The sequence below is a fragment of the Rhinolophus sinicus genome, chromosome 3 (genome assembly GCF_057876585.1).
Source record: "Rhinolophus sinicus isolate RSI-liver-muscle chromosome 3, RSI-T2T, whole genome shotgun sequence".
NCBI lineage: Eukaryota > Metazoa > Chordata > Mammalia > Chiroptera > Rhinolophidae > Rhinolophus > Rhinolophus sinicus.
The window spans coordinates 171,371,761-171,397,268 of NC_142503.1; the positions used below are offsets into that span (position 1 = coordinate 171,371,761).

At 35.6% G+C, this 25,508-nt stretch overlaps 1 protein-coding gene across 3 annotated transcripts in view; it reads left to right on the forward strand.

The window, feature by feature from the left end:
- FUT8 (fucosyltransferase 8) overlaps nt 1-25,508 on the forward strand; it is a 211,913-nt gene that overhangs the window by 15,237 nt on the left and 171,168 nt on the right. For all 3 annotated transcript variants that reach the window (XM_019733553.3, XM_019733552.3, XM_074327355.2), the window contains exon 2: nt 19,969-20,063. The gene's annotated coding sequence lies outside the window, so the exon portion shown is untranslated. The remainder of the gene's footprint in view (nt 1-19,968; nt 20,064-25,508) is intronic.

A 25,508-nucleotide genomic window follows, 5' to 3' on the forward strand; every position in this document is an offset into this window, starting at 1 on the left:
TTTGAACACACTTATCCCATTGTTCTTGCCACTTTCTGAAGCAGTTCTGGAAGTCCTCTTTCATGAGTATCTTTAGTTGCGCTGTTGTGGCTGCCTCGATGTCCAGAATCAATTCAAAACATTTACCTTTTATGGTCATTTTGACTTTGGGGGAGAGCCAGAAGTCCTGTGGTGCCAGATCCATTGAATAAAGTGGATGAGGACACACTGCAATGTTTTTATTTGACAGAAATTGCCATACCAGAAGCGATATGTGAGACAGAGCCTTTTCTGTTGTGATCACAAAATACAGTGAATGCTGCCGAGTGCCATTCAGTGGAAAGGCAGGGGTCTTCAATACGGGAAGTGGTGCATCGAATCACAGTGACGTGTGTGACAAGTTTAAACTTGTTCAGTGCAGTCAGGTATGAGCTACTGTTGAGAGAAGGTGTGTTTGAAAGTGTGCTGTAAATCATCATCATGACAATGCTCTGTGTCACACATCACTTCTGGCATATGGCACTTTCTGTCAAATGAAAACATTACGGTGTGTCCTCATCCACCTTATTCACCGGATCTGGTACCGTGCCAGATCTTTTCTGGCTCTTCCCCAAAGTCAAAATGATTCAGGACATTGAGGCAGCCACAACAGCACAACTAAACACACTCACGAAAGAGGACTTCCAGAACTGCTTCAGAAAGTGGCAAGAATGATGGGATAAGTGTGTTCAAAGAGAGGGGGAGTATTTTGAGGAGGAATAATGGCAATGTGTCTTTTACTGTAATACATTTTTTAAATTTAGCCATTTACCATATTGTTTGATCATACTTCGTATATCTCGTGTTTACTGTGTCTCGATTGCATCATTTTCCCTTGTGCTTGATTTAACCTTGTGTTGTTTTGTCCATCACAGTCCCTAAGTGTAGAAAATCTGTGAGTGCTACCAGTAAGAGGCCATGTCAAGTAATTGAACTGGAGAGAAATTAAAAGTCAAAGGGGGAAAATCAGTGATGATTACTGCTCACCAGTCAGGCACCATTCCACCATAGCCATGATCTTGAAAAGTGAGAACAAAGTGACGGAAGCTGTTAAAGGACCTGCTTCATTGAAGGCAATGAGACTAACAAAAATTCTAGAAGGACTTGTATCAGTCATGGAGAAATTTGTAAGGACATCTAGGACAAGAAACAGAAGCGTATCCTTCTTGGCAACATGACAATCACACCTAAAGCAAAAAGTTTGTTTGTACTGTTGAAAGAAAAGGCTGGACCCAACTATGATGTTAAATTTACTGCTAGCTCTGGGTGGTTTAAACAATTAAAGAGTTGTTATTCATTGCAGAATGGAAAGCGAGTGATGAACCTGCGAGTGCTCTTGTGAAGGTAACTAAAGAATGTTTGGAAACTCTAGATAAGCTGACTGTGGAGGAAAATTACTTGCCAGAGCAAATATTCAATATGACTTAAACCTCCCTATTCTGGAAACAGATGCTGAAAGGACTTCCTTCGATGAGGCCAAGTCAATGCCAGGTTTCAAGACAGACTAACAGTCTTGCTTAGGGGCCAGTGTTACAGGCTACAAATGGAAACCCTTTGTGATCTGGCACAGTGAGAACCCAGTGCCTTCAAGAATATCAATAAGCACACGTTGCCTGTGTACTACAGGAGCAATAAATAGTCTTGGATGTCTCACTTCCTCTTCCAAGATGCCCTGCTGAATTGCTGTACTAATGAAATGTAGTGCTGTTTGGAGAACAACATACCTTTCAAGATTTTGTTTATTGTTGATAATGGTCCTTTTGTAGGTGATCTTCATCCCAATGTCAGTGTGCTGGTTCTCCCTCCAAATACCACCTCTTTGATCCAAACAATAGATCGAGGAATTATAGCAGCTTTAATGGCCCACTACCTGAGCAGGATCTTTGCCCAGGCAATTGCTGTAACTCAACTGAGGAAGACACAGACAATTGGGGAAGGATTACAACATCTATGACTGTATCAAGAACCTTGCTTGGGCTTGAAGTGATGTCACCAAAGAGTGTATGTGTGGCATCTGGAAGAAGACACCCAGGAGGGTCGTCCATGACTTCAAAGGATTTGTCTAGGATGAGGGGGTTGTAAAAATCCACAAGGCTGTGGTTGAGACGACAAACAACTTTAACCTGGGTGTGGATGAGGATGACACTGAGGGGCTTCTGGGGGTGGTTCCTGAGGAACTGACTAATGAGGACTTGTTGGAACCAGAACAGGAAGGCATAGCTGAAGAAGAGGCAAGAGAAAAGGAAAGTGCAGGAGAAGAAAAAGAACCTTGAAGGAAATTCAGTGAAGCGTTTAGCAGAAGCTTTTGCAGACCTCAAAAAGCGTAAACAGTTTGAAAACATTGGCCCCAACACTGAAAGTTTTCATTGATAGAGAGGAATGTTCATGGTGCATTGTCGGCTTAGAAGCAAATCTATGATGATAAAAAATATGGGCTGGCCCGGTGGCTCAGGCGGTTGAAGCTCCGTGCTCCTAACTCCGAAGGCTGCGGGTTTGATTCCCACATGGGCCAGTGGGCTCTCAACCACAAGGTTGTCGGGTTCAACTCCTCGAGTCCCACAAGGGATGGTGGGCTGCGCCCCCTGCAACTAGCAACGGCAACTGGACCTGTAGCTGAGCTGCGCCCTCCACAACTAAGACTGAAAGGACAGCAACTTGACTTGGAAAAAAGTCCTGGAAGTACACACTGCTCCCCAATAAAGTCCTGTTGCCCTTCCCCAATTAAAAAATAAAATAAAAAATAAGCATACAACCATGGACATATTTCTGAAAAGAGTGACACTTCCTCAAAATGAACCTTAGGCAGTGCCTTCAGGAGGGATTCCAGAAGAAGGCGTTGTTATCACAGGAGATGACAGCTCCATGTGTGTTGTTACCCCTGAAGACCTTCCCGTGGGACAAGCTGTGGAGGTGGAAGGCAGTGATATTGAAGACCGTTTTTGACTGTGTCAGCCTAAGCTAATGTGTGTTGTGTGTGTGTCTTAGTTTTTAACAAAAAAGTTTAAAAAGTAAAAAAGGAAAAATAAAAATTAAAGGTAGAAAAAAGATTACTGAATAAAGATATAAAGAAAAAAATATTTTTTAATATCTATATATGTGTGTGTTTTAAGCTAAGTGTTATTACAAAAGAATTGAAAGTTAAAAATATTAAAAAGTTTATAAAGGAAAAAACTACAGTGACCAAAGGTTAATTTATTATTGAAGAAAGAAAATTTATTTAACTGAATTGAGTGTAGCCTAAATGTACAATGTTTATAAAGTCTACAGTAGTGCTCGGTAATGTCCTAGACCTTCATTTTCACTCACCAATCACTCACTTACCCAGAGCAACTTCCAGTTCTGCAAGCGCCATTCATGTAAGTCCTCTCTATAGATGTACCATTAAAAAACATTTTTACACTGTATTTTTACTGTACGTTTTTCATGTTTAGATATATTTAGATATCCAAATACTTATCATTATGTTACAGTTGCCTAAATTATTCAGTACGGTAACATGCTTTACAGACTTGTCACCAAGGCGCGGTCGGCTACACCACCATAGCCTAGGTGTGTAGTAGGCTGTACAGTCTAGTTTGTGTAAGCGCATTCTATGATGATTTCACACGATGGCAAAATCACCTAATGACGCATTTCTCAGAACATATCCCTGTCAGTACGTCATCACGCATGACTGTATTTTGAGAAAGATATGGGATCACATACCCATAACTTTATTATAGTATATTGTTATAATTGTTCTATTTTATTATTAGTTATTAGTTAATCTCTTACGGTGCCTAATTATAAATTAAACTTCATAGGTACCATGTTTCCTCAAAAATAAGACCTATCCGGACAATCAGCTCTAATGCGTCTTTTGGAACAAAAATGAATATAAGGCCTGGTCTTATTTTTCTATAAGACCGGCTATAATGTAATATATAATATAACATAATATAATATAATTAATATGTAATATAATACCGGGTCATATTAATTTTTGCTCCAAAAGATGCATTAGAGCTGATTGTCCAGCTAGGTCTCATTTTCGGGGAAACACAATATGTGTGTATTGGAAAAAAAGTAGTATAAGTAGGGTTTTGTATTATCCGTGGTTTTAGGCATCCACTGGGGGACCTGGAATGTATCCCCGCAGGATAAGTGTGGAGGAGACTACTGTATTATTAACCAGAGAAATAGGAAAGGAATGTGAAGTAGGCAGAAACAATCTATCATCATTACAAAGGAGGAGGAAAGAAAAGAAGGTAGTGGTAGACACAGGGAAAGAGAAATGCATGCATAGGAGAGAGAAGTGGCTAAAGGGAAGGAAACTAGTATCCGTTGAGAATTTAGTGTGTAGTAAACCTTGTGGTAAGCATTTTATGTTTTATATCTACCGCTCAGTGGAGGCAACTATATTATCTCCATAGGGTAACTGTTTCCAGAACTAGTAGTCTTAAAAACCCTTTTCTGTTTCTTTTTTTTTTTTTTTGGCATATTTTCTGTATTTTTCTATGCATTAAATATTTTTTAATTTTTAATTTGCATGCAGTAAAATTCACACTTTGTGATATACAATTCTGTTGACAAATGCATAGAATGTGTATCCATCACTATTACCAAGACACAAATCTCCTGTTGCTCCTTTATAGTTAGCTTCTCCCTTTTATCTCTGACACACTGGTAAATACTGATCTGTTCTCCATGGCTATTGTTTTACTTTTTCCATTTATAGGTTATAGGTTTCCATTTAAGTTGTATTCAAATGATGCATTTAAAAATCATTTTTCTGTGTTTCCTGAAATGAAATTTTGTCCTATGCATGGAATTATAGTTCTGTAGACTTTTGGGTTAGTCTGTTTTTCACCTAGAATATGTATTTGAAATTCATGTTGTTGCATGGATCAATAGTTTGTTCCTTTTCAATAGTTTGTATCGATAGTTTGTTCCTGTTGCTAAATAATAATCTATAGTATGGATGGATGTACCATAGTTTGTTTATCCATTCATCTGTTGGTTGATGTTTGGGTTGTTTTCAGTTTTTAGCAATTATGAATACAGACAGCTGCTGCCAACAGAATAATTTTTGTATGAACTTAAGTTTTTATTTCACTTGAGTAAATACCTAGGAGTGGGATTGCTGAATCATATGGTAAGTGTATGTTTAATTTTGTAAGAAACTGCGTCAAACTCTTCCAAATGTTGCTGTACCATTTTGCATTCCTACCAGCATTATATGAGAGTTCCAGTTGCTCTGTGTCTTTGGTAACACTTGGTATCGTCATTTTAAAAAAAATGTTTTTAGCTCTTTTAGCAGATGTATATCATTTGGTTTTAATTTTCATTTTCCTAATGACTAATGATGCTGACTATATTTTCATGTGCTTTTAAAATGCCTTTCTTTAACATTCTGAGAATGTTATTCTGTTTTTTAAACAATGACTGCAGTCATTTTTTTTTTTTCCAAAACAGAACAGTAAATGGCGTTGACAAGGCCTTTGACAAGCATTTGTCAGAGGGTTGTAACTGCTACATCACACAATCCGGAGGACACCATTCACATAAAAAACCAAAATAAACAAACAAACAAAACCCCAAATAACTCTGGAGTGTTGTAGCGCAACAGTCCTGGCTATATATTTACAGCCATTATCTAGAATTATTCGTGATTAGGTTCCATGGAAAATTTAAGTGCCATTCAAATGATGCATTTAAAAATCATTTTTCTGTGTTTCCTGAAATGAAATTTTGTCCAAGAGCAGGTTCCGAAGAAGTGTCCTACAGGCAGTATGTCTAATGGATCAGACTTGGGAGACAGAGATACTCAGCTCTGCTGTTTATTGCATACCTGAACATGGACATCTTATCTGGCTTATTTGAAGCCATTTCTTTATCAGCAGAACAGGGTTGATAGTATCTCCCTTTTGTGGAATTATCAGTAATGCATGTAAAATACCTGACACAGAGTAGACTTCCTCAAGTTGCAACTGCTTTTACTTCTATTTCTTACCACTACTTAGTGCTAATTACCCCAAAAAACATATCCAACAAAGGCTTAGGGTACCAGCAAAGCAGAGGAAAAATGATTTTAAAAAATTTGAAAGCACTTAAAAGGATTTTTTTGAATTAGTGATCAGAAAAGAAATAAGATTTTTATTGGACTAACTTGTTTATTAGTATTTAATAGGGAGGAGGTGTAGAGGATTCTACTATTATATTTTCTGTACTTGGGGCCTCTGAAGGTCTTCATCTGGTACCACCACCACCACCAGAACCATGCTCACCTCTGTATCATGCCCGTGTTAAAGAAAAACCCTTTGAAATATATCACCTAATGTTTAGAGTCTTAGACATGCAACTTACTTGTTTGAGACAAGAAGATATATGAATGAATACTAGTTGACATCATTAGTTCTATTCAGTAAAGTGAGAATATTTGAGGTCCGAGGGAATTTTATAAGATTTTTAAAAACTTTATAATTTCTTCATGATGACTCTTGTGATTCTCTGGATGCAAAAAAGGGGTTCCGTGGAAAGTAACCTCACAGGATGATCTGACCATAAATTCCTAACTGGACAGTTCATGGTAGGTAGTCACACCATAGGCATATAATTGTTTATTGTTTTTGTGCATCTAAGTTAACACACCTTTGAAATAAACTGTAACCACCCTCAAGAGAGCACATAATCTTAACTATTCTGTAATCCAATCCCTGCATTGCTTCTTCCCACCTCCATGTAATCTTATATTCCCTCCTTAATTTCAAATGCGTAAAAGAAGCTGGAAAAACTGTTATTCTGCAGAGCCTTTGAGATCTTGCTCCCCAGCATATGTCATTAGTTTGGCTCAAATAAACTCTTACAAAAATTCTCTATAGGTTTGGATGTCTCCTACGTCAACAGTTCCATGGTAATTTCAGTAAAGGAGGAGAGAACCAGGGAGATTAGATCTGCTGTCTGGATGGGCACTAAGGAGAGAGGTTTCAGCAAATGATGGAATGGGTGCGGAGAGGAGTTTAGGCTGAGTTTCTGGACCTGGGAAGTAACTTGAAAGTCTTAACTGTAAGACTTAACTGTAAGAGATTGATGGTGCGATTTTGTTTCTTTGTTTGGTTTTAAATTGGCTCTCTACCTTGGTGTTTTCTGTTAGACATGTTGGTTTCATACTTCTGTATAGTAAAGAGGTTTCACAACTGAGCCAGATTATTTTGGCTCCCACTTTTTGTTATTTCTCAAATGGATATGCACATATAGATATATATTTGGTGGTAATATGGGGAAGAGTAAGAAATAGTCTAAGAGGTAGAATTAAAGTTCCTTTCTCTATTTCTTCTCTCTCAGGTATTAAGTAATACATCAAAAATATTTTATCCTAACCATTTTTTAGCTTGAGGTTAAAGAAGGAAAGTTTGCATCAACACCTCCTATCTTCATGTGCCTTTTCTTGCATTTGACCCACTATAGCACATTCTCTGTTTTTCGCAAGTTAACAAAACCTAGATATTTAATGGGCACTATCTCTACTTGCTGAAAGACTAATTTTCTGAGGTTCTCTTTCAGTTAGGTATAACCTTGTGAAGAAGCTCTGATCATATCATATCACATCATATGTGTGATGCTTACCAAAATTGTATTTAAAGAGAGAGGTGTACGTACCCTTCTTATCTTTTTCTCCAGCTGCCAGCAGACACCATGAGGACAGGCTATCCTTTAGGGATGGTGGGATGGAGAGTAGAAGGACACTGTATGTGGATGACATACTGTGTTTCCCCGAAAATAAGACCTAGCTGGACAATCAGCTGTAATGCATCTTTTGGAAGAAAAATTAAAGTAAGACCCGGTCTTATTTTACTATAACATAAGACCTGATCTCATATAATATGATATGATATGATATGATGTGATGTGATATGATATGATATGATATGATATGATATGATAATTACCGGGTCTCATATTAATTTTTGCTCCAAAAGACACATTAGAGCTGATTGTCCGGCTAGGTCTTATTTTTGGGGAAACACGGTAGTAGAACAGTGCCCTGCACTGCCTATTTTCAGATTATTTTATTTCAGAGAAATAAACTTCTATTTCGTTTAAGCCATAGTTTTGGGTTTTTCTGTTATGTGTAGCTGGATCTACTATCCCCCACAACTCCATTCTAAGGCAGCTTCCCTTCTCCTGCTTCCTGGTCTGCAGTTGAACTCTAGATATTATTTCACTTTCCACTTCTAAATCCCTGAAGTTTCTCCTTCCAACATTTTTCATAATATTTTTTCACAGGTATAACATTGTAATTAGAAGCTGCTATAAATACTAATTATGTAGTTTTTGAAATTGTATTTATTTTAAAGAAACCTTTTAGACAGAAATATAAAAGAATGTGTAAGTGCAGTAACAGATATTTTATTTCCTAATGAAAAAGATGCAATTTCTAAAAAACAATGTGTAGCCATTAAGTTCCCCCCAATGGTGGTGTGAGATACAGATTGGCTTGGTTAATTGGCTACCTGCAACTCCTCCAGTGGTTATGTCTAGATCACTAATACCCCGCTTTTTACATCCCTCTTTTGGAGAATTCATCTTACCTGTTCTAGAGTCACGTGGTCCAAATGGAAGCTTGTTTATCACCATCGCAGTTATTGGTTCAAGGATGGTTATGTGAGACGAGCAAATACTAGTCTTGTTCTGCTTTTTGGAAACCACCTACCAGGGAAAGAGGTGCTCTCTAGTCTTGTAGCTGTAATGATGTAGAAGAGCTGTTTTAGAATCATATTCAGAGAGAAGCAGAAATAGAGATGGAGGGAAACAATCCTGTCTTTTCTTCAGAAAATGGACACTGTACCTCATCTGGGGTAATTAGACTCTCTTCTGGTAATCTCTGATAATTTGAAATTTAGACATAATTTCGAGTGAGACTGTGTTAGGCACTTGAACTGGACAGTCAAATGAAGGTACAGAAGTTTCTTTGAAACCATATTCCTAAATATAAATAAATAAATATATTTAAAAAAATTCACAGTGTGATGGAAACTATGTTCTTTGTCACTTTGAAGAAAGTTCTTGCCTGGCACAAAAATTGTATTGTCTTAGTTATTGAAGCAAATTACTCATTTGGTAGAGTGTTTCATGGAGAAAAAAGAAGCAGGTTTTTCTTTATGGATGCAGAGTATTTTTAAAGGAAAAAAAAAAGCCCTTCTAAACAACAATAAAATATTCACAAAAACCTCCTAGTGCTGACGTAGTCATATAAATGTTGAGCACTCTGGTTCGGCTCTTGGGCCTCTTTACAAGTAGAAAATGATCTTATTTTTATTTTAGGAATACCATATAGAAAAGTTGTAACTCAGTGGCTATCCCGGTGGTTTGAAATGTGTGATGGTACATACTAGACTTTGATTAGGACTTATAACACTTTCCTGTCTCTTAAATAGGCAAATGAAAAGAGTTATCAGAATACTTTTAGTAATGTCACAGTGATTTCAATACAATGGATGAAGAAGTATCTAGATTGCAGGGCAGGAAAGAAGAAGACCAGGCAGTCGGAAGTTACCCTGCTGGTACGACACCAACTTTTCTTCCTGCTGCTCCGGCCAACCTTTCCTGGTACTTCTGAACTTTGCCTGCTCCTTTAGTGAGAGTATTTTTAGATAGCTTTTCTTTTGTCCTTGAAATTCCTGTTCCTGTACTGGGCAGTTTCCTAAACCTAACCAGTACTGCTACCCAGACTTGACAGAGAGACGCATTTTCTTAGAAATTTTTGTCACCTTTGAATTTTAGAGGTCTGACTATTATCTTTGATAGGCGATTCAGTAATTTGTTAAGCAAATGTTTGTTTCTTGACCAAATACTATATAACAGGCACTATATTAGGTTCTGGTCAGATGGTGAACAGTAACTAAATTGTTTGAAGGGAAGACATTTTAATCACTAGGTGCTAAATTTTTCTTATTTTTATTCTATTTGTAATTTTAAACTTCAAATGCAAAAATAGAGATTATATTGAATCCCCGTATGTATATCACTTGACTTTAACCTCCCTCAGTACTTTTTTCATTGATGTTTTTTTAAGAAAACTCCAGAAACCATGCTACTTTATCCATAAATACTTGAGGATGAAACTTAAATTTTTTGTAGCATAACCATAATGCCATTGTCATACCTAAAAAAATTAACTGTAATTCCTTAAAATTAACTAATACTCAGTTCACAGTAAACTCCCCACTTATTTTGCATTTGGTTTGTTTGAATCAAGATCTCAAAAGGTGTGATCACTATAATTGGTTGTGTAACATCTGTTTTAAGTTTCATTTAATTTAGAATAGTCCCCTCCCCCCTTTTTTTCCCTCATGCTTTTGACTTGTTGAAGAAATAAAGTTTTACTTTATTGGTTTTGTTCTGATAGAATTTAGTTAGATTTGGAATTATTAGCACTTGTTGCAACACCTCTGATTCGTATTGTTTCCCCTTGATAAAACCTACTTTTCTAAGCTTGTCAGTGAGCTGCAGAAAGTGACTTCTATAACTTTCTTAAGTGAATTGTCCAAACAACTACCTTAAAGTGCATCCATCCAGAGTCCTTCGTGTTGGGAAAGACTTACCTTCTCTGGTGATTAAAGGTCTTTTTTTTTTAAAAAAACTCTTAGATTTTATGACATCTGTGGCTGGTATGTAAGTCACAAGCATTAGAGTTTATTACATATCATAGTCCAGTTATTTCATTTGTTGTAGATGAGAAGTACTCTTGACCTAGGTAAGATTGAGGAGAAACCCACCTGGTTAGCAATTTGTAACAGCAGAATCTTGCAGTAATCATTTTAGACCCACGGTAACAACACTTGAACTATATTCTTCTATAATAAAGTTAAAATCACACCTGCCACTTAAGTAAAAGAGGGAAAAATGAATAAATGTGAGCAAGTTATACAAAAGAAATGTATTTTACACAAAATTTTAGTAGTTAATTTCTTATTCAGATGATATATAGGATAAATGGCAAGATATTTTTTACAGAGACAATAAATTGACAGGTAAGTAATTTTCTTTATAACCTTTGGAATTTATTAATATTTTCTTCCTTACTTGGTATGTGTAGACCTATTGTACACTATGGTTGTGGAGTTAGAGGAGGTCAAGATTGTTGAAATATAGATGTCAGTTTAATTGTAGTTTATAGTACTGTACCTTAGAATAGTGACCATTTCCTATTTTCATATATCTGTAGGAAAAAATACTTGTATGTTAATTAATAATTTAAAAATTTGATCCAAGCTATGGTTTACAATGAAATTTGTTAAATGAGTAAAAATATTTAATTTTAAAAGTGAGTACGGCATAGAGGAGCATCCTACAAAATACCGACGTGGTGCTCCTCAAACCTGTCAAGTTGTCAGAAACAAGGAAAGTCGGAAAAGCTGTCACAGCCAGGAGGAACCTAAAGAGACATGACAACTAAATATAATGTGGTTTCCTGGATAGGATCCTCGAACAGAAATAGGGCATAAGTAAAAACAGGAAATTTGAATACACTATGGGCTTTAGTTCATAATAATATATTAGTACTGGCTTATTAATTATAACAAATGTACCATACCTAATGTAAGGTGTTAATAATAGGGGAAGCTGAATGGGAGGGCAGTATATTGAAACTCTGTGCTAGCTTCTGAATTTTTCTTTAAATCTAAAACTTCTGAAAGAGAAAGGCTATTTTAAAAAACGAGAAAATTTATTTTAAATAATCATGAACAATATAAACTGCTTGAGGACAGGGTCATTTGACATTAATATTTGTATACTTAAGGTCTAGCATATAGCCTAGCACAAAATACACACTCAATAAATGTTTGTTGAGTGTTAATGTTACGCTTAAGTTATTTTGTGGAAGGAGCGTCTGGAAAGATGAGTAGAAGGAAGTTGAAAAAGAAGCTATTTAATTTTCTCAATTTTTATTAAAAAGCTACAAAAACTCAATTTAATACAAGTTGAATTTACTTGAGCACATTTTATACCCAATGAATTGAAAATGTTTGCATAAACTTTTTATTATTGCTGGTGAAGCCAATTTGAAATCCTTAGTGTTGGAAATGACTCTGAAAAAACATCAAGCTTAGTTTATAAAACTATTTCATTCCATTAACAGGCTGAGTGAGTGCTAAACTGTTAAGCATAATCCCTTTAACAGATAGAATTAAATCTAATAGTAAAAAAAATGAGTATATCAACATCATTAGCTATTAGGGAACTGCCAATTAAAACCACAGAGATACTGCTACATACCTATTAGAATAGCAAAACAAAAACAATCAAACAACAAACTTGGACAATACCAAGCTGGCAAGGATGTGGAGCAGCTGAAACTTTCACATCTTGCTGATGGGAATGCAGAATTGTACAGTTTCTTTGGATAACAATTTGGCGATTTCTTATAAACATACACTTAGCATAAAACCCTGAAATCCCACCCCTGGGTATTTGCCCAGGAGACTGTTCGTTCAAAAACTAGTATATAAGTGTTTATAGCAGCTCTATTCATAATTGTCAAAAACTAGAAACAACCCAAATGTCAGTGTATGAATGAATACACCATACAATGGAATATTACTCAGTAATAAAAAGGATGAACTGTTGATACATGCAGCAAGTTGGATTAATCTTAAAGGCATTATGCTTAGTGAAAGAAGCCAGTTTCATGATTCCATTTATATTACATTCTTGAAAACACAAAACTGTGGTGATGGAGAACAGATCACAGGTTACCAGGGATTATGGGTGGGGAGAGGGTGTGGCTACAGAGATAGCATAAGGGAGTTTTTCGGTGTGATGGAGCTGTTCTGTATCCTGAGTATGATGGTGGTTACACAATTTATGCATGTGTTCAAATTCATAGAACTGTGTAACCCCACTCCTCTCCAAGAGTCAGTTTCACTGTATGTTAATTTAAAAAGTGAAACCAAAGGCGCACGCGCACGCACGCGCGCACACACACACACACACACACACTCACGCACACATGTCTGCTTTAGAAGGCATTTGGTCTAATTACTGACTAAATACACTTAAGTAAGTACTGTCTGAAGTTTTCTCATTAGATTTTTTTAATGTTCAAGGATATGTATGCAAAGTGAGTGATATACAGAAAATCTTTCATATTAAAAGAATTAGTACTATACGCATTCTGTACAAAGAATTTGGGTGGTCACGTAGTACAACTTCACATTTTTGAATAGGTAATAACTGTCATTTATTGAAATAATACCATCCAGTGGGCACTTTGCTGAACATTTTAACTATACTTTGCTCATAATTATGGTTAAGTATTATTTTCCCTATTTTACATGTTAGGAAACTCAAGCATAGAATTACTAGATGACTTGTCTACGATCACACAAGAATGAGATAGAGCTGGAATTTCAACTATGTCAGACTCAAAATTCTCTCCCACCCTCCCCCCCTTTTAAAAAAAATCATTTTATTGTAAAATAAAGCACAGATCCAGAAAACCACACAAAACAAATGTATTTAATGTATTATAAAGTGAACACAATTGTAACTACCACACAGGGCATGAAGTAGAACTTTGCCAGCTGCCCCAGAAGCTCTCCATGTGCTCTATCCCCATCAGCTGCCTCCCTCTACAGAAGTAACCATTGTATTGATTTTTATATTAGTCCATAATTTCATCACCCCAGTGTGTATCTCTAGAAACTATAATCTTATCTGTTTTCTTTTTGAAGTTGATATATCTTTTGATCCTTTTAATCTGTAGATCCCCACCTCTGATCTCTTTCTTACAGTTTAGTTATTGAACCCTGGACTATTGGATTTATAGAGTTTCCCACAGTTTGGATTCTTCTTGCATACTAATGGTGTGATTCAGCATGTCTCTCTGTTCTCTATGTGTCCTGTAGATTTTTCCACGGGATCCTGAGGCTTGGTCAGAATTAGGCGTGATTTCTTTGCAAGACTGTAGGAGGTGTTGTGTTCATCAGGAGGCTCTTGGTATCTGGATGAGTCTTTTTTGTGTGTGATGTTAGGAGCCATTGACATATAATATCTAGATCCAGTAATTCATTGGGGGTTGCAAATTGGTAATACTCTAAATCATTTCGCTTTTATTTATGACTTAGGATATTTGCATGGAATAATCTCCTCATCTGCTATTTTGTTATCAAATAGTACATTTTATAAGGAAAAGCAGGATAAAATGCTTAATTCTTTATTTACCAATTTTCAAGATAGTGATTTTGTTCCCTAAAAACCTTCGAAGGTGTTTTAGTGTTTTTTTTTTTTAAGATCATTATGATCTCATGAATTTAGACATATTTAGATTTTAATCCATTGCAATCAATATGGTTAAGGAGGCTCAAATTGTCCCCTTTGATCAGTGGGAGCCTCTTTAAGAGGTTGCTGAATCTTTTTATATGACCCTACTAAGTCTTTGATAGCCTTCTTGCTAATGGTATGATAAGCTGTTACAGGCTTATTTAAAATTTTCTGCTGATTCTGTGGAATCAGCCATTTCTCCAAAACCCCCTGGCAATGGAGATTATTATATAATAGAGTTAATATTAGTTGAGGAGAGCATCAACTAAGAGCCACCAGTAAAAACAATTTCAGTTTGGCTTAAAACAGTACTTGGGATGTAATAGGAACTCAAGAAATATTTGTTGAATTAATGTTAGGATGTGAATATCTAGGTTAAGGTTTTAGATTTTGTACCTCTTTTTTTCCCTCCCAGTGCCTGGCTGCTAGGCGCTTAGTAAATGTGGTGATGTGAGTAAGATCATGGTCTTTGATAGCAGACCGTATTCTACCATATGTTAGTTGTGTGACCTTGAAGAGAGAAGTTACTTGACTATAGTTTTATTTCTTTAGCTGTAAAATGGATTAATAACTAGGGTTGGTATTATGAGGTTTAAGTGAAATAATTTAACATCAGTCAATAATTTAATAATTAACATAGTGGCTGGTACATTGTAGATGCTTAATAGAACATAGCTACGTTATTACTGTTGTTATTGGGTTTATATATTTTATTCAATTAATTATCTAATTATATTTTATTTAATTTCAGTGTAAAACCAAATACATGGAGTATACCTACTAATTGGTGGGTATAAGCAGCCCAATAGCAGTTTGGGTAACAAAAATGAACTAATTTGGCATTATAGCTTTCCTTTTGCAAATTAATATAGAGAATATGTAGTTGCATGTATTAATAATTTGAACCATAATGTTTGCCAAATTGGCTATTAAGCATTGTATTTATAGTTTTCTGCTCAAGTAGAAATAGACAAAAAGTAAAGATATGTTTTCTACAGTACACCAAATTAACTTGTAATACAGTTAGTCTTTGATTTACAAACCCTCTAAATTGAAATGCTCTTTAGAATAGAAATTGCCTGGGAAATGAGTGATCCCTGTGTAGAGGAATGCTTTCTCTTGTGTGATCAGATTTTTCAGCAAGCACTATTAATTAATCTTATCTTTGACCTCAGATTCTGCTGCTGAATACCTCTCTGCAATGTTGCCATGGGTGTCAGGGACATCTTTGCTCTCACTGACAAACAGAGAGGCACATGAATTCCTGAGATCACAATTTGGAACTCAGAATATTAATGCAACATCACCACCACCACCATCACACACAAACACACACACACACACGCGCGCGCGCATTTCCCTGTATTTATAAATGGTAGCTAGATATAATTGATGAATTACTATTTAAGTGTGGGCTGACCTGGGAGTAGAATTACCATTTTTAGCACTGGTTTCACATAAAATGAAAGTGCATTCCAAGTTCTGAATAGGTTTTGGAATAGCCTGTTCATTCATGGTGACCTGCTTATTTTTATGTATGAGGACTTCATTGCTTGTCAGGTGCCAAGCATGAAATGTTTGGTACATTTACTAGCTTGTAATCATCTGAGATTATATTTCCAAAGCTTCATGTTAAGCCATGTACTGCAGGTTCTTTTTAGTGTAATTGAGACTTAATGATAGTATTACTGGTATTTTGTTAATGAATGATTAAAAACAGTAACATTTTTAATCTGTGTAACTTGCTAGAGTAGGAAAAAACTATGGTTTGGAGTCAGATTTGAGGTCAGATTCTAGCCCCACCATTATTAACTCAATTTGTTTCCTCAACTTATATAAAATGGAGATGATAATTTCAGAGTAGTTATGCGATTTTACATGATTTAACAGCAGCCCATTCAAAGTGCTTAGTCAAGGTACTTGGTACACATTAAACACTCTGTAGCATACCATTAGATCCTTAATTCCTTGCAGTTAGTTCTTTAGCAACTTGACATACATAAAAAAGCATTTTACTGAACTACAGCATAGAATTATGTTTTAAAAGGCATAGTAGTAAATAGGTGTGATAACATATTTTTATATTTCTTTGGTTATGTTAATTAAGGATGGCTTAATTTTTCACATTTTTATGATGCTCGTAAAAAACATTTAAGTACTTATATGTTAATGAAAGCTCAGTAAAAACAGTGAATAAAATAATGTGCTGTTTATTCTCAAATTATTTTATATAGCATTGTTTGCTTTGGCAGAAAGTCTTTTATGGGGTTATTGGCTGAAGTTTTATTTTCTGTTATGAAACAGTAAACTTAAAAAAAAGAAATAATAAGCTTTTGAAATGCATATATACTTCTAAAATTCAAATGTAATATATCAATGGCCAATACTGACCTACAAGGCCATTGCAATGAAGGTGAGTTAGAAACCTTAGAATATAAATGAATTTGATTGTTTTTTTATGAACCTGATGATGTAAATATAAAAATGTAACTAATGTAATATGTTTATAAACTTAGCTTAGGTTAGTAAGCTAAGCACAATTAAACAACAAAATAAATAATGTTCCTGGCTTTGAACATTGAAAATGGTTTGTGAGAAAGTTTGTCTCAGTTAACGAATGTTTCATTGCAATACTGTTTGTCTAGGCAATAGTAAATATGAGGTGCCTAGAGAAAATTTGTTGATGGGTATTTGTCGTGAGCGCCTGGAAGGGCCACATTTCAGTCTCTTCCTGAAAATCAAGGGGACATTAACTCCTTGGCAGGGCCATACGTTCCTGCGTGGTACTCGTGAGGCGAGTGGGGAACAAAGTCCCGGCATACAGGTTCAGATAGAGTGAGTGACACAGCTTTATTTGGGAGCCAATGTCCCTCCAGAGGCCAGTGCCCTGGTAAACACCATAGGTTACACAAGAGAAAATAGAATTTAATACGGAACCAAGTCCCAGAGTCAGTTGAGATGGAGTAGGTCCCTGGTCTGGGAGAGACGACTGGGCCCCCGACCGGTCTGAGGCGAGCTGGTCTTGCAAGGAAGAGCTTCGGGAGTCCCACATCGCGGCTTGCACCGCTCGCAGGGTCTTAGCCGGAGCGCCCAGCCCGACTACTCATGGCACTGCTCTCTGACTCTGCTGTTAGCCTCTTTTCCTTGGACTTTTTACTTCTTAGGTGATAACCACAAGTTGTTTTGGTGAACGTGTTTACCACTCAGTTTTGTTTGCTCAGTTTCACACATAAACATGTTTATTTTCACTTCACTCTTATCAGTCTCACACATGTGCGACCATATTCCTGGCTTTCATCCCTACTAGTAAACAACTTGTTTTGCAAACCTCAATCCAACAACCTTGTTCATAGTATATTTTATATGCTCTATACAGTATTATATACTTAAAATGTGTAGCTTTGTGGATGGTAGAGTTAGGAGGTTATTCACTCTTCCGCGACTTCTCTCTCCTTGTTTACCCTTCTCCTCATTCCCTTCTCATCCTGCTCTTTTCTTTCCCTGTCATTTCCTCCCCGTTTCCCCATTTTCCTTTCCTCCAATTGTCTCTACAGAGAATTTCAATTAAACCTATGAAACATTTCAAACATATTAAAAAGTACAGTAAATCGTATAGCAGATGTTATTCACCACTGAAATTAAACAAATGTTCTTTTTTGCAGTATTTAGTTTAGCTCTTATTTTTTTTAAAGGGCATGCAGAAGAACAGGGATTCTTGACTTTTGATCAACGAGTTGTTGTTTTGCCTGGCTTTATGGAATTTCACCCTGAGTGTATACAAATTAATATTAAGTCAAAGACTCAGGTGGACCCCTATATAGATGTCTGGAGCTTTTTTCTCCATAATTTCTTCTTCTTTGGTACGTTGTCCAGTAATTCCTGTCACCTATGCCTTTTTTTTTTTTTTTTGAACTGAAGTTTATTGGGATGACAATTGTTAGCTACCTTTCTGAACTCCGATCTTTGTCTTTTCGAGTTAGTGAATCTGCTTTGAATCTCCCTGCCTGCAGTGGTGTCTAGAACATGTCTCTTGGCAGAAAGTAAAGGAGCACATAGGGCTTATCCATCTTGTTTTCTTTTCTCAGGGAACGCAGATCTACACTAATTGTTCAATATCTAGAAACTGTTGTTATGTGTTTTGTCTAGGTTTGTGGTTGTTTACTGTCTGAAGGTAAATGTGGTACCAGATACTCCATAATGACTAGAAGTATAAATCCCATACTACTGGATTATTGTGGAAAGGAGGGAAGTTGGTAAAGACTTCCAGGTGAAGTTACAGGAAGGAATCACAATGAGCCTTGGCTGATTTTGCATTTAATGGCCATTCAGGAATTGAATGTTAATTGGCCATGGGAGTAGTTGACTTGGTAGTGGTTTGTCCTTTTAACTAGATCTATTAGATGAGATAATGTACATAGTAAACTACTGTACAAATTTGCTTATTATTTGGTTTGGAGTAATTTATTGAATGTTCTTATAGACTGTTCTGTCTCATAGATTTTTTTGACTTTTGGAATTTAAAATGAAAATAGTTGGATTGTGGTGGAGGCGTTGGTGTTGGTGATGATGCTTCTATATTATTTCTATCAGCAAAAATTGGTTACTAGGCTTTGATGTCATTGGAGAAAGATGACTTCTCACAATTAATAATCTCAGTCTGATAATAACCTCATATTTTAACAATAGTAACGTAACTGGCAGAAAGACATTTCCATAGAATGTATTGTGTCTCTATATCATTCCTGGGTATTTGTACTCAGTGACTTGCATATATTAATACATACTCAGTGAACATTTGATATGTGACTTGCACATACTTACTCAGTGAACACTGATGTGTGAATCTTTATTAAGAGCATTTTACTTGTCAGTCAATCATAATGATTACTTTCTATGTGTCAAAAATGGTCCCAGATGATGGAGAGGCAGCAACAAAAGAAGTAGGAGATAGGGTCCCTAATCAGAAGACTAAATGAGATAGCACACATATAAGGCAGCAAAGGAGTCTAGCAAGGATTAATGGAGTACAGAATGATTATATCAGCTTTTATGGAGGAATGGAGGGATTGGATTTTGAGAAAGTTGACAGATATGCATTGATTGACAAAGAGGATAAGGGAGAAAAAAGTCCCTGTTCTAAAAAGAAGGAATAGTGTATTGCAGAGTGACAGCTGAGAATGACAGAATTGTTCTGTGGAAAGCAAGCAAATTAAATTGACTTGAATGGAAGTTTGTGTAGAAGATAGTCAGAAGTTAGGTTGTACAGCTAATTGGGGTGAGGGAGATAGGGAAGATTTTGAGTGTGAATGTGAAAAGACAGACATTGCAGATTGCCCTATAGGTTAAAAAGTAGACAAAATTGAAGAATTTTGTGTTCACAAAGCAAGTTTTATAGGTGCTGACTTATTTTAAGATGAACTCTGAAGCAAATTAAGACAGTTACTGTATTTGAGTGTAATTTGCAAAATGAAAACCCATTCCTTATTGGGATTTGAAAAGCACTGCTTGTAGTATAAGTGAATTTACAAACATTTTACATGTCACGACTGGCTCCATAAGGGAAGAAAAAAGGGATTTTAAAAATGTATAATAATACTAACTGAAATTGAGTAGGGCTGAGTTTCATGGATTTTTCTTTTATTGCAGGTTGCTGCTTTTGCTAAGAGAGCACCCATGAGTCTGATGTTTTCATTCAAGATAAAGTGCTCTACTGCCTTTTTCATTAACTGAACACAACTCAGGTTAGTACATTTTGTGGACAGCACTTACCAGTTCCAATTATATGTTAATATTTTGAGAAATGAATAATTTTGTGTTTGAAGCTACATACGTATGTACTAGTGAAGTAGAAAGGCCAAGTCAGTCTAAACTCTATTAAATTGTGTATTAATTAACATTTTCTGATGACCTACTAGGTACAATATGCAATGCATAAGATGAAAAGTGTTTTACTTCCTGTTTAATAGTTTTGTACTTTAAAATCACAGGCTGGATCAAACAAATTATGGCTGAATATGGTACATTGTACTTTTGGCATTGTGATCTGGCATATCTGGTGCTGAAAATATCTTAAAATTTTAAAGACAGTAGCTGACTTTTTAAGGTTTCATTCCTGACCAGATTTCAGTCATACATTAACATTTTTATTTATTTGTTTTTAGTGTTCAGTCTATGAGTTTTGGTAAATGTATATTCATCACCATAATCTTCTAAATTCACTCATGTTGCCTCTTTGTAGTCAACCTCTCCCTCTACCTCAAAGCCTAGCAGTCACTGATGTGTTTTTTGTCCCTATAGTTTACCTTTTACAATGTCATTTAAATGGAATCATTTAGTATGTAGCTTTGAAAATCTGGCTTCTTTGACTTAGCATAATGCATTTTGATTCATCCATGTTGTACATACCAGTAGTTTTTTTTTTTTTTTTTTTTCCATTGCTCAGTAGTGTTCTGTAGGATACACTACAGTTGGTTTATCCATTCATCAGCTGATGGACATTGGGGAGTTTCTAGTTTTTGGTGATTTTTGCAATCATGCTTATTTTTCTGTTTTTATTGTGATAAAATACACATAACATAAAATTTACCATAAAAGGTTTTGATTTCTCATCTGTCGAATGAACATAGGGATATTTATCCTGATGCTTGTAATGAGGATTAAATATAATAAATTACATAAAAGTATGTAGCAGTAGAGTTAGGCATTTCATAAACGTTTGTCTTTGTTTTTATTATTTTTTTGAAATGACCAATGGAAAATACTTTTCTGTTGTCTAGTTCCCTAGTGAGTCTATGTGGACACAGAAGTAGTATCAAGAGTTACCGTGGATCCCATCAAGAAAATAAAAATGAAGCAAATTCCTGCTGTGTTGACCTCCTGGAACTTTTCACAGTTTGAAAGAGAATTAATCAGGCCATTGTCAGCATAAGACTATATTAGAAAATGATGTGCATGAAAAACTCTGAAGGAGAGTTTTAACTTGGGGAAGGGTGGTAGAATTTTTTACAGGGCCTCAGCAGGACGGGTCAGGCATAGTTTAGCTAGTTTGGGGAATAGTTGGTCAAGGATGGCTGTCAGAGAATTGACCTTGTAGATTAGCAGCCATTGGGCAATTTGGATTTTATCAAGAGGATTGGGAAGAAGCAGCTGTGGGGAGCAAGGACATGAGAAGGCCAATATAAAATTCTCAGGTTTTTAGTGTCTTCACAGTAGCTTTTTCTGTTATTGGCTCTTGCAGTCTTCTCCCAACCACCTCCCCAACCTTCCTCCAAAGTAGAAAGGCCTTTTATCTTGGTCATGATTTTAGAATGCTTCTAGCTGTTGATCTCAGGAGGCAATATCTTTATGAAACTTCAAAGAACAAGGAATTACATATTTCGTAGTACTGGAAAATTCTCCCAGTTTTTGCTCCCTGCCTTTTTTGTACTGTGTTTTGGATCCTGTTATGTAGGTGCTCTGCAGTAGAGGAAACAATAATGTATGATAATGAAAAGCTTCAAAGTAGACATATGGCTGGAAGGGAGATTTGAGTAGGATTTTGCAGCAGCTATTTTAGTTGATGACACATCTTCAACTTAAATTGCAATTGACTTTTTAAATTTTGCCTTATCCTTCTGTGGTGATCATAGAAGTCAAATGAGATCATTTTTGATAGCTGGTTTGCAAACTTTTGTATGTGCAGCCAACCTTTCAAAGCCTACCTGTGCTTTTCAGAGAGCTCAATTTGTGACCGAGCTTAGCTGTTCCCTTTTATCTTTTTAATGCATTACTGGTTTATAGCAGATGATGCTTAACACTCTTTATTCTTGAGTTTGGTGAATTGCTGTCTGTGGTTCATGTGATTTCTTTTCCTTTATGAGGTACTTTTTGTCTACTAGTGGATCCAGTCTTTTGTAAATAGAAGCCATGCTTTGAAATTAAATGATCCTTGTCCTCTCTGAATATGTAACTCCTCTTATTATCTGCTAGTTTCCCTCTTTCTTTGTGGCTCCCTGTGTTCCTCTTGTAATGCTTGCTTAGCTTTTAATTTAAATACAATTAGTTAGTGTACATGGAAAACATTGGTCTATGCAGACATTAGGAAAATATGAATATTTGACCACCATGTTTAGGATCATTGGGCCATTTCTTCCCAACTTTTCAGAATATAGAAAAAGAGGTGGGTTTTTTTTCTTTTCTAATCAAGCTCACCATAGGCCTTGTACTTTTCAAATAAGCTTGAATGGAAAAAAGATACATGAAAAATAGTATATCTGCTATTTCTACTGTATATACTTATAGCTACGGAAAATATATTTGATTTACTGTGAGGCTCTCAGGGTAAATGGGTCAGATGTAATCAATATTTTAGTATTGTCATGTATTATTAAGTAATTTTCTCTAAACTATGAGAAAGTTATGTTTTTTTGTTCCGCAAAATATCACAACAATTTCAGTAATACGGCTTTCTCTTTCTGATATTCAGAAGTCAGAGAACAGATTTACCTACAACTAAAGACTAAGTCACTGGCGAGAACCTATTCTTTGTAATATGAGTGTATTACTTTGCTCCTTAAACCTCGTTCACCTCCACTTGTAGCATTTGGTAATATGAAGCAAATGTTACTACCCTAGCTTTCTTTAATTTTCTGGGCAGTATCTTTTTAGTCTCAATATCTTTAAATCTTGGGAACTATGAAAGGCTTATTTATTCTTTTTCATGTCTTTTTCAAGAAAGTAGTATCTTTATGTATTCTTGACGTTTTTGTAGCAATCCCTGCTACCCACAGATAGAAATAAAAACATGCAATGTAAAATCTCTGCTGTTTTAGGACATTTTAAAAAATGAACAAATCAGTTATTTTAAAAGTTCCTTTGATAATTGATTTTTTTCACCTTTTTTCCAGCTTTATTGAGGTTAATTTACAAGTAAAATTGTGAGATACTTAAAGTGTACATCATGGTGACTTGATATATGTATACATTGTGAAAGGACTCCTACCATCTAGATAATTAACATATTCATCACCTTACCTATTTATCTTTTTTTTTGTGTGTGAGAGCATTTAAGTTCTCTCTAAGCCAGGGGTGTCCAAACTTTTTTCAACGTTTTCCACCAAGGGCCATATGCGATAAAATACACAAACAGCCAGGCCACTCGCTCGAGGTGAAGTACGTATTGCGTCACCTGGTTTATTTAAGTAAACTAAATATATTTTTGGAATTTGCTGCAGGCCAATATAAAATGGATTGCGGGCCGCAGTTGGCCCGTGGGCCGCAGTTTGGACACCCCTGCTCTAAGCAAATCTTAAATACGTAATATAGTGTTATCAACTATAGTACGTGTTTCTCATTTGATACTCAGATTTTATTCATGTGAAGCTGAGAAAGTTTGCTCCCTTTAACCAACCTTTTCCTGTGTCCCCCACCACCCAGTCCCTGACCACCACTTTTCTACTTTCTGTTTCTATGGGTTTGACTTTTTAATTTTTTAATTTTTTTTTTTAGATTCTACATGTGAGTAATACCATGTAGTATTTGTCTTTCTGTCTGGCTTATTTCACTTAGTATAATGCCCTCAAGGTCCATCCATGTTGTTGCAAATGGCAGGATTTTCATCTTTTCTTATGTCTATATAATGTTCCATTCTCTCTCTCATCACATCTTCTTTGTCCATTCATCTGTTGATGGACACTTAGATTGTTTCCATATCTTGGCTATTGTGAACAATGCTGCAATGAACATGAAAGTGTAGATTTCTCTTTTTCCATATTTTGTTTTTAGTGTATATAAACACAACTGATTTTTGTGTAATGATTTTGTACTATGTGACTTTAGTGATTTTGTTGATTAGTTCTAACAGTTTATTTTTGTGGAGTCTTTAGGATTTTCTACATATACTATGTCGTCTGCAAATAGTAATAGTTTTACTTTTTTTTCCTTCTTATTTTGATGCCTTTCATTTCTTTTTTCTTGCCTAATTGCCCTGGCTAGGACTTCCAGTGCTGTGTTGAATAAAAATGGCGAGAATGGGCATCCTTGTCTTCTTATTCCTGATGTTAGAGGAAAAGCTTTCAGCTTTTCCCTGTTTAGTATGGTGTTAGCTGTGGCTTGTCATATATGGCTTTTATTATGTTGAGGTACATTCCCTTTAAACCCACTCTGTTGAGAGTTTTTCTTTTATCATGAATGTATGTTGAATTTCGTCAAATGGTTTCTGCATCTGTTGAGATGATCATATGATTTTTATCCTTTATTTTGTATGTGGTGTATCACATTGATTTACATATGTTGAACCATCCCTGCATCCCTAGAATAAATCCCATTTGATCATGGTGTGTGACCTTTTTAATGTATTGTTGAATAATGTTTGCTAATATTTTGTTGAGGATTTTTGCATCTATGTTTGTCGGGGATATTGGTCTTTAGTTTTCTTTTAGTGTCCTTATTTGGTTTTGGTAACAGGGTAATGCTGGACTCATAAAATGAATTTGGAAATGTTCCAGCCTCTTCCATTTTTTGGAAGAGTTTGAGAAGGATTGGTATCAGTTCTTTAAATGTTTGGTAGAATCCACTGGTGAAGCCGTCTGGTCCTAGACTTTTCTTTGTTGGGAGGTTTTGATTGCTTATTTAATCGCTTTATTAGGAGTAATCAATCTTTTGAATTTTTTATTTCTTCGTGATTTAGTCTTGTTAGGTTGCATTGTTTTTTTTAGGAATTTGTCCATGTCCATTTCTTCTAGGTTGTTCAATTTTTCGTGTATAATTGTTCATAGTAGTCTCTTAGATTACTTTGTATTTGTGTGGTATCAGTTGTGTAGTATCTTCTCTTTCATTTGTAATTTTATTTGAGTCCTCTTTTTTTAGGGGGGTCTAGATAAAAGAGATTGCGTGATTTGCTTATCTTTTCAAAAAATCAACTTTTAGCTTCATTTAGTTTTTCTATTGTCTTTTTATTTTGTATTTTGTTTATTTCCGCTCTGATCTTTGGGCTTTTTGTTGTTGTTGTTTTGTTCTACTAACTTTGGGCTGTGTTTTTTTTTTTTTTTTTTTTCATTGAGGTATAAAGTTAGATTATTTATTTGAGCTCCTTTTTCTTAATGTGGGCATTGATTGCTACAAACTTCCCTTTTAGAACTACTTTCACACATCCTAAGTTTTGGTACATTTTCTTTTGTTTTTCATTTGTGTAAATACATTTTTTAATT